Raw genomic sequence first — 7,175 nt, 5'->3', positions numbered from 1 at the left:
AAGTATAAGCCTCCATCCAATTTTTGCTAGCATTGCAAGGTTGAAAGAAATATAAACATGATTTTTTGCTTATGTTACTTTTATACTATCTTTATTTTTCACTAAAGATGCTATTTTTATAAACTAAAATCTTTTGATCCATACAAGATTACATTAAATTGTCAAAAGAGTACTATGAGAAAAAAGAAAAGACAGTTTCCAAAAACACCACGTAAATTGTAAAGTAATCAGTAAAGGACATGGAAGCTTAGCAAACGAAAGAAAAAACAGAAAAATATGACGTTGTTGCTTTTGCTTAACCTTCTTTCAAAAGAAGAGAGAGAGAGAACATAAAAAGGTGGAAAGGGGGTCACTTTCAGAAGGCGTGGATGGTGGCATGTAAAGGATCTAATCTACCAAAGCATCGTGCAGACACTGAGTGCCCTCGACCTCAAACCAACGGTTCTAACTTGTCCACTAAGCCATTTAGTATTACGGTCTAATAATATTTTTCTTTATTTGTAAGTGTGAGATCTTAGGTTCGATACTCACTAAAGACGAGTTTGAGCCACATTATTACTAACTCATTATAAGGCTAAGCTCACCCTCTCTCCCTTAATGTAGATAATATCATTTGTTCAAAAAAAATTAAAAAAAAAAAAAAAAACTTGTGTCCACCAAGTAAAACCTGAAAATTAAAACAACCGCTAGAGAGGTTATGGGATAGAAACTTCGATATGTTTGTCTGATCAGGTCAATTCTTGAACTAGACATGTGTATTAAGTACTTACACGACGCAATGCTATATATTTTAATTTTCTCACATGATTATACTATTGGTGTTACAGGGTGCATGTAAGTCTATCGATCAAGATGAAAAGCAAAACATAGTAAGGCTCATATCTTTGTGAGAAGTGTCTTAAAAATTAGGGTAATTAGCTGGCATGATCAATTTTTGATGTTTGGTTGCAGAAATGATCATTTTTTAGTTATGCCTACATATCGACGACATAACAATCACACAACGATGACATAATGACAATATGTAAAAACTGATCATTGTTTCAACCAACTCTTAAAAACTGAATTCCAATTAATTACTGTAAAAACTATGTTATTCGCCCCAACTGAAGTGTTTTTCTTCGTAGAGAAGTGTTTTTTGTTTATACAATGACATTCTATTCTAAATGGGGGTATTTGCCTAACCTACATAATACGTCAACCATAACGCTTAGGTTTCGAATACACTATTTATGTGAGTCAAATTTGGACAATTGTACTTCCACATGAATGAAAAATATTAATATACCATGGGAGAGTTAAAGAAAAGGGTAAATAAGGGAAGGAGTTAAATTTTGGAGCTGACTGATTGAAATAAATGGAGAAAACCCAAAACAATAAAGTTTGGTCTTTTTCTTTCCTGTATTTTGTGTAGTTGTATGTAGAGAGTGGAACTAGTAGTAGTGTGGTGGAGGAGGTGTAGATCTACAGTAGAGAGAGAAGACGCAATGATGGGTTCACATAGATCTTTAATCCTCTTTCTGACCAACACTGCCACCCTTAACTGCCATCATAAACTCCCCCTATACCTGTAGGAGGATACCAATTAAACTGTATATTTCACTCCTCTTCCCCCTTTAATTCCCCCCAATTTTCCACTTTCTCTCTCTAGAATTTGGGATTTGGTCTTCTTGTTGTTGGGTTTGCCTGCTCTGCTGGGTATTATTAACCCCCATAACCAGTTTTGGTAATTAGGTCAAGTCAGTCAGTCCACATCATAGAGCTGAAGAAGCAAGTGCACAATTAAGAGGCACAAATACCAAAAGTAGAGAGAGAGAGAGAGAGAGAGAGAGAGAGAGAGAGAGAGAGAGAGAGAGAGAGAGAGAGAGAGATGGGTTAGGCTGGCAAGGTAGCCGGTTTAGCCTCTCTCTTTTAGTCTGGTTTGGGTTTTAATTACGGGAGGACCCTTTTGGAAAAAATTGGTGGTGGTGGTGGGGTAGTTTGTGATATGGAACTGAAAACATTGAATGGCAGAGCCTTTCCGAAGAGCCAGAAGCAGAAGAAGCCGAACCAGGAAAAGCAGAAGCAGTTTCAGGGCTCAGAGGGGAGGTGGCAGCACAAGCATCAGGAGATCACACCAGCAAAGAAAGACCACTAGCAAAAAAAAAAGTCTATTAGCAAAAGTACTTGTTTGTAGAAGCAGAAGCAGAAGCAGTTGTACTGTTCCATTAAAAACTGGAAGAGGAAAATCACAAGGGTCTGACTCTGGATCCTCAAAGGAATCACCACCACCATTATCTCCACCAAAACCCAATTCTCAATTTTACCCATCTTGTCCAAGAAGAAGAAGAAGAAGAAACCCAGCAACAAACCCAGCAGAATCACCACCAAGCTTTCAACTTTCCGTATCTCCACCAAGACCCACATACCCAGCAGGAGCACCAGCATTTCTTTGGAGAAACCCAGCAGCAAACCCAGCAGAGAGCTCCAAAGAAACGCAGCTGTACTTCTTCTTCTTCTTCAACTTTGGTGGAACAGAGCATCGAATATGCAAGATCAAAAATGGAAGATTCCCACCACCACCACCTCAACAACCACCAAGCAACCACGTCGTCTCGCCTGGGGATAAGGCCGCCGTCATCCGGCGGAGGAGTCGGCACCGACATCGTGGAGGTGGTACGAGGCAGCCACATTGTCCGGGCGACGGGCCGGAAAGACAGGCACAGCAAGGTTTGCACGGCAAAAGGCCCGAGGGACCGCCGCGTCCGGCTCGCCGCTCACACCGCCATTCAATTCTACGACGTCCAGGACCGGCTCGGCTACGACCGACCCAGCAAGGCCGTCGATTGGCTAATCAAGAAGGCCAAGGCCGCCATAGACGAGCTCGAGGAGCTTCCCTCATGGAACCCACATTCGATTTCGACCACCGCGGCGGTTCCAGCCATGGAGACCCAGAACCCGTCCGCCACCGGCATCCACTGCTTCGCGGCAGTGGACGCAATTGGGTCTGCTAATCGAAGAACAATGGTGGGGAGTGGAGTTTCGGAGCAGCAATTTGCTCAGAACCCAAATAGCAACTCGACTTTCCTCCCACCGTCGCTCGACTCGGACGCCATTGCAGACACCATCAAGTCCTTTTTCCCAATGGGTGCTTCCGCGGCCACAGCTGCCGCCGAGGCTCCATCGTCGACGATACAGTTCCATCAGAACTACCCACCTGATTTGCTCTCTAAAGCCAGCAGCCAAAGCCAAGATCTGCGCCTCTCCCTGCAGTCCTTCCAAGACCCAATTCTCCTCCACCACCACGACTCCCAAAATCAGCACCACCACGCTCAGACCCACCAAAACGAGCAAACCCTTTTCTCCGGATCCCAAAACCAGCTCGGGTTTGATGGGACCTCCGGCTCGTGGGCAGAGCATCACCACAACCAGCAGCAGCAAGAGATGAACAGATTCCAGAGAATGGTGGCTTGGAACAGCGGTGGCGGAGATAGCGGTGGTAACGGCGGACCATCGTCGGCAGGCGGGTTTATATTCAATTCGCTGCTGCCAACACAGCAGGGTAGTACTAGTCCTTTGCAACAGCAGCAGCAGTCGTTGTTCGGCCAAAGTCAGTTCTTTTCTCAGAGGGGACCCCTTCAGTCCAGTAACTCGCCGTCAGTTCGTGCTTGGATGATGGACCAGCAAAACCAACAATCCATTTCTCACGACCATCATCATCAAATCTCGCAATCCATTCATCATCAACAGTCCATTTCCGGCATGGGATTCGCCTCCGGAGGCGGATTCTCCGGGTTCCACATCCCGGCACGAATTCACGGCGAGGAGGAGCACGACGGTACTTCCGACAAGCCGTCCTCTGCTTCCTCCAATTCTCGCCATTGAACCAAAAGAAATAGACTGAGCTTCTCTTCAAAAGGTGCTACCTTTGCAAATTTTGGTTTTGTTTTTCTAGCCCGTTTTGCTTGTTTTGGATGAATTTTCACATTGTTAGCTTGTTGTGTTGGTTTGTGTTATTGCAGGGCTCAAGCTCTCATCTCATCTCTGCCTTCCACAGAGATATTACAAGAGCTACCTGTTGGTTCCCAATTCATATATGGCCAGGAGACGATTTTTCGGTCGCTTTGTTCAATGGCGTGCGCCTTGGGATGAAGAAATCTGAGTGCATTTTCGGGTTTTTATTGATCCCTCGGTTCGTTTTAGCTTTTATTTCATCAGTTTGTTGCTTCTTGTTTTAAAAGCTCTGTTTTCATGTTTGAGATGAGCTCTCAAAGCTCAAACTTTTTGCTTGCTCTATGTTGGATTTGTGTTTCTGTTGCTAGACTAGCAGTATGTTGCTAAATTTGACTTGTTTCATTCCTAGAGTTAAATGGAAGTTCTGTGTTTTGATACATTAGCACAAACCCGAGCCCCCAAATTCTGAATTCTTCCGAAAGTTTGAGAGAACCCCAGATCACCCAATATAGGAAGTTGGCAGATTTTAGCCCTCTTTTATTCCAGAAATGAAAGAGAAGCACAGAAGAGGGAATTGGGGCCTTTTTTCTTCATCTCATTTGGAAATAGTAAACTTCACTGGGAGAAAGAGTCTGTAGTTCCCTTTGTCATTCTTTTACTCTTTACTACTTTTGAGTGAAGGGGTACATAGTCCTCAGCAGCTTGCCTCAAACCTTCAAAAACAAATTGAAGCAGAAAGTATTGGCTTTTCCATCTCTATCCTTTCCTTTCCCTTCCTTTCGCTTCATGCAAGTCTCTGTCCTGGTTTCCGAAGACGGAACAGAAGTCATTTTCCATAAACAGTAGAAATTGTTGGGGATGGAGTAGACTAATAGCTTGTTGTTTAAGTCCATTTTCTTCCCAAATATGCAATATTTGGTAAATTCCCAACTTAAGCAGGGTTTTCCCTTCTAGCTCCATATTGCTCTCCTTTGGCATTGCAGCATATAAGGAGTACAATTTGAATGTGGAGGCTAGGATTTTGAAATGGCTAAAACAACTCTTCTTTGTGTAAAAGTGATAGCATAATTTGATGAATCTTGAAACCACATTTACCCAATTGAGTGTGAGCTGAACATGGTCCTGTCTGCACTTTGACTCCAACAAGAATAACTGTCAACCTTTTTACCTACATTGAATCCCTTTTTTTTTAATTTACCTTAACTGGTAGAATTTTAGTTCAACTAGCTTAGTTTGGTTCAACTGACTTGGGTAGGGTGTCTGACTGCATCATCTGTAGGGGCACCATTCATAAAAACAGGTGACCCCTTGTATTCTGATATCACTGGATTTCACACTGGACACATCCGATGTGATAGTCACCTTAGTAAAGGTTGTTCCTTTAAAATCACTGGAACGGCTTACCTACACTGCGCACAACCTATGTTAGTATCCCGAACCAGTAACACAAAGTTATGCATTTCAACTTTCTTACATAACACTGCATCATTAGTTTGAGACACTGTCAAAGCCGTACGCCCCTGGAGGCTTAACCGGTGTAGGTAAGTCTCCCTTCAAAATTACATTTGAGTTTTGACACAAGGGTGTGTCCATGCTTTGAAGGAATCTAAGGGTCATGGTCCATGTGATATAGAATGAGCAGGGTAAAGACCAAGTGGGTTAAGTGGAGTACATCTGCAGGAGGGAGCCATGAAAGGGAGGGTATTGGGATGATCACAAAAATTCTCAATTATGAAAAGAGAGTACACAGATGGATACCACCAAAATTCTAGTACTTGCCCATCTGTCTATAATGGTCCCCTTTCCTCTCTACCCACTGTAAATCTCAGTGCCTAACAAAAACCTTTTAAGACCCCCTAGCTGGAAATTTCCCTTTTTTATTTTTATTTTTTATTTTTTTTTCCCTTCAAGATAAAACACCTACTAGCTAGCTTCTATTGAGATGGTGACACTGCAATAGAAAGTGAATGCAAGTATGGAGAGCCCCCCTTATTGTTTTTTGATCACATATAAGAATCAATAGTTTTCGATTATTTTTTCGCAGGATAATATTTGAAAAGAAACCTAAAAAATGGATGGTTAGAATCTGAGTTGCATTGGAGTTGTGATCGCATGCAATCCCACTTTGATTTTTTAAAAGAATTCCTCCCAAGTTACTATCGTTTTTAGCTCTCTTTGTTACTATTCATAGGATGGTTGGAGTTTGAGTTGCATTGGAATTGTGCTCACTTGCAATCTCACTTCAATTCACAGGAGGGATTCCTCTTGAGTTACTATCTCTTTTAGCGCTCTTTGTTGCTATTCGTAGGACGGTTGAGATCTGAGTCGCATTGGAATTGTGCTCACATGCAATCCCACTTCGATTCTCGAAGGGAATTCCTCATGTTACTATCGCTTTTAGCGCTTTTTGTTCCTATTCATAGAACGGTATGTACTCACAAGGAATCCCACTAAATATTCAAAAAGAATTCCTCTCGAGTTACCATCACTTTTAGCACTTTGTCAATATTCGTGTTCAACAAGGGAGTGACTAAATATAATGTAGATTTACACATTTTTTTCACTTCTTAAAAGAGGGGGAGGGGGAGCCCTATGTAGCTTCCCCGTTGGGGCAAATATTGTTTAAATCCCAATTTTCCCACCCCGGAAGTGAAGCTTCAGCATTCCGAATTAAGCTCCGGCGGAAGAAGATTAAAAAGGATTTAAGTCGAGGAATGTATTGTCGGGGTTTAAGGATAAATTTTTATTTTTATTTTATTTTTATGAAGTTTTAAGGATGATTTCTGCGGAAGGATTTAACAAATGATAAAAGGGTGAAGGCTTAAGAGTCTTTTTTTAGAAAAACATAGGTGGAATGGATTTACTGTATCTTATCGTTTTCGACCACTAATACAAGATCATGTCTCTCTTCATATCGCATTGTTTTAGCGGCTCGGAACGCTATGATAGTAATGAACTTGTCCTCCTTGTATCATGTCTGGATGTAGACGACCAAACAAACCAAAGAAAGCATGTGGGTAATGAATGGATAATGTGAATCTAATATGTTAATTAGCTGTAATCTAATATATTTATCTGTTCACGCATGTAAGGTCGGTCCCTGCATGCTGGTTTTCTGCTCTACAGCTTTTGGGCCATAATCCACCCAACATCCATACAATTTCTAATTCATTAGTTAATACAGCATTAAAAACACAAAAGAAATAATTAGAGATTAAAAAATTCAAATCATTGGGTTGAGC

General features: G+C 41.8%; 1 pseudogene; it reads left to right on the top strand.

Annotated features, from left to right (window-relative positions):
- Window positions 1–2,223: 2,223 nt before the first annotated feature.
- On the top strand, window positions 2,224–4,137 carry LOC137716099 (transcription factor TCP4-like; annotated as a pseudogene).
- Window positions 4,138–7,175: the final 3,038 nt, after the last annotated feature.

The sequence above is a fragment of the Pyrus communis genome, chromosome 14 (genome assembly GCF_963583255.1).
Source record: "Pyrus communis chromosome 14, drPyrComm1.1, whole genome shotgun sequence".
NCBI lineage: Eukaryota > Viridiplantae > Streptophyta > Magnoliopsida > Rosales > Rosaceae > Pyrus > Pyrus communis.
This window is presented reverse-complemented; position numbering and strand designations above follow the sequence as displayed.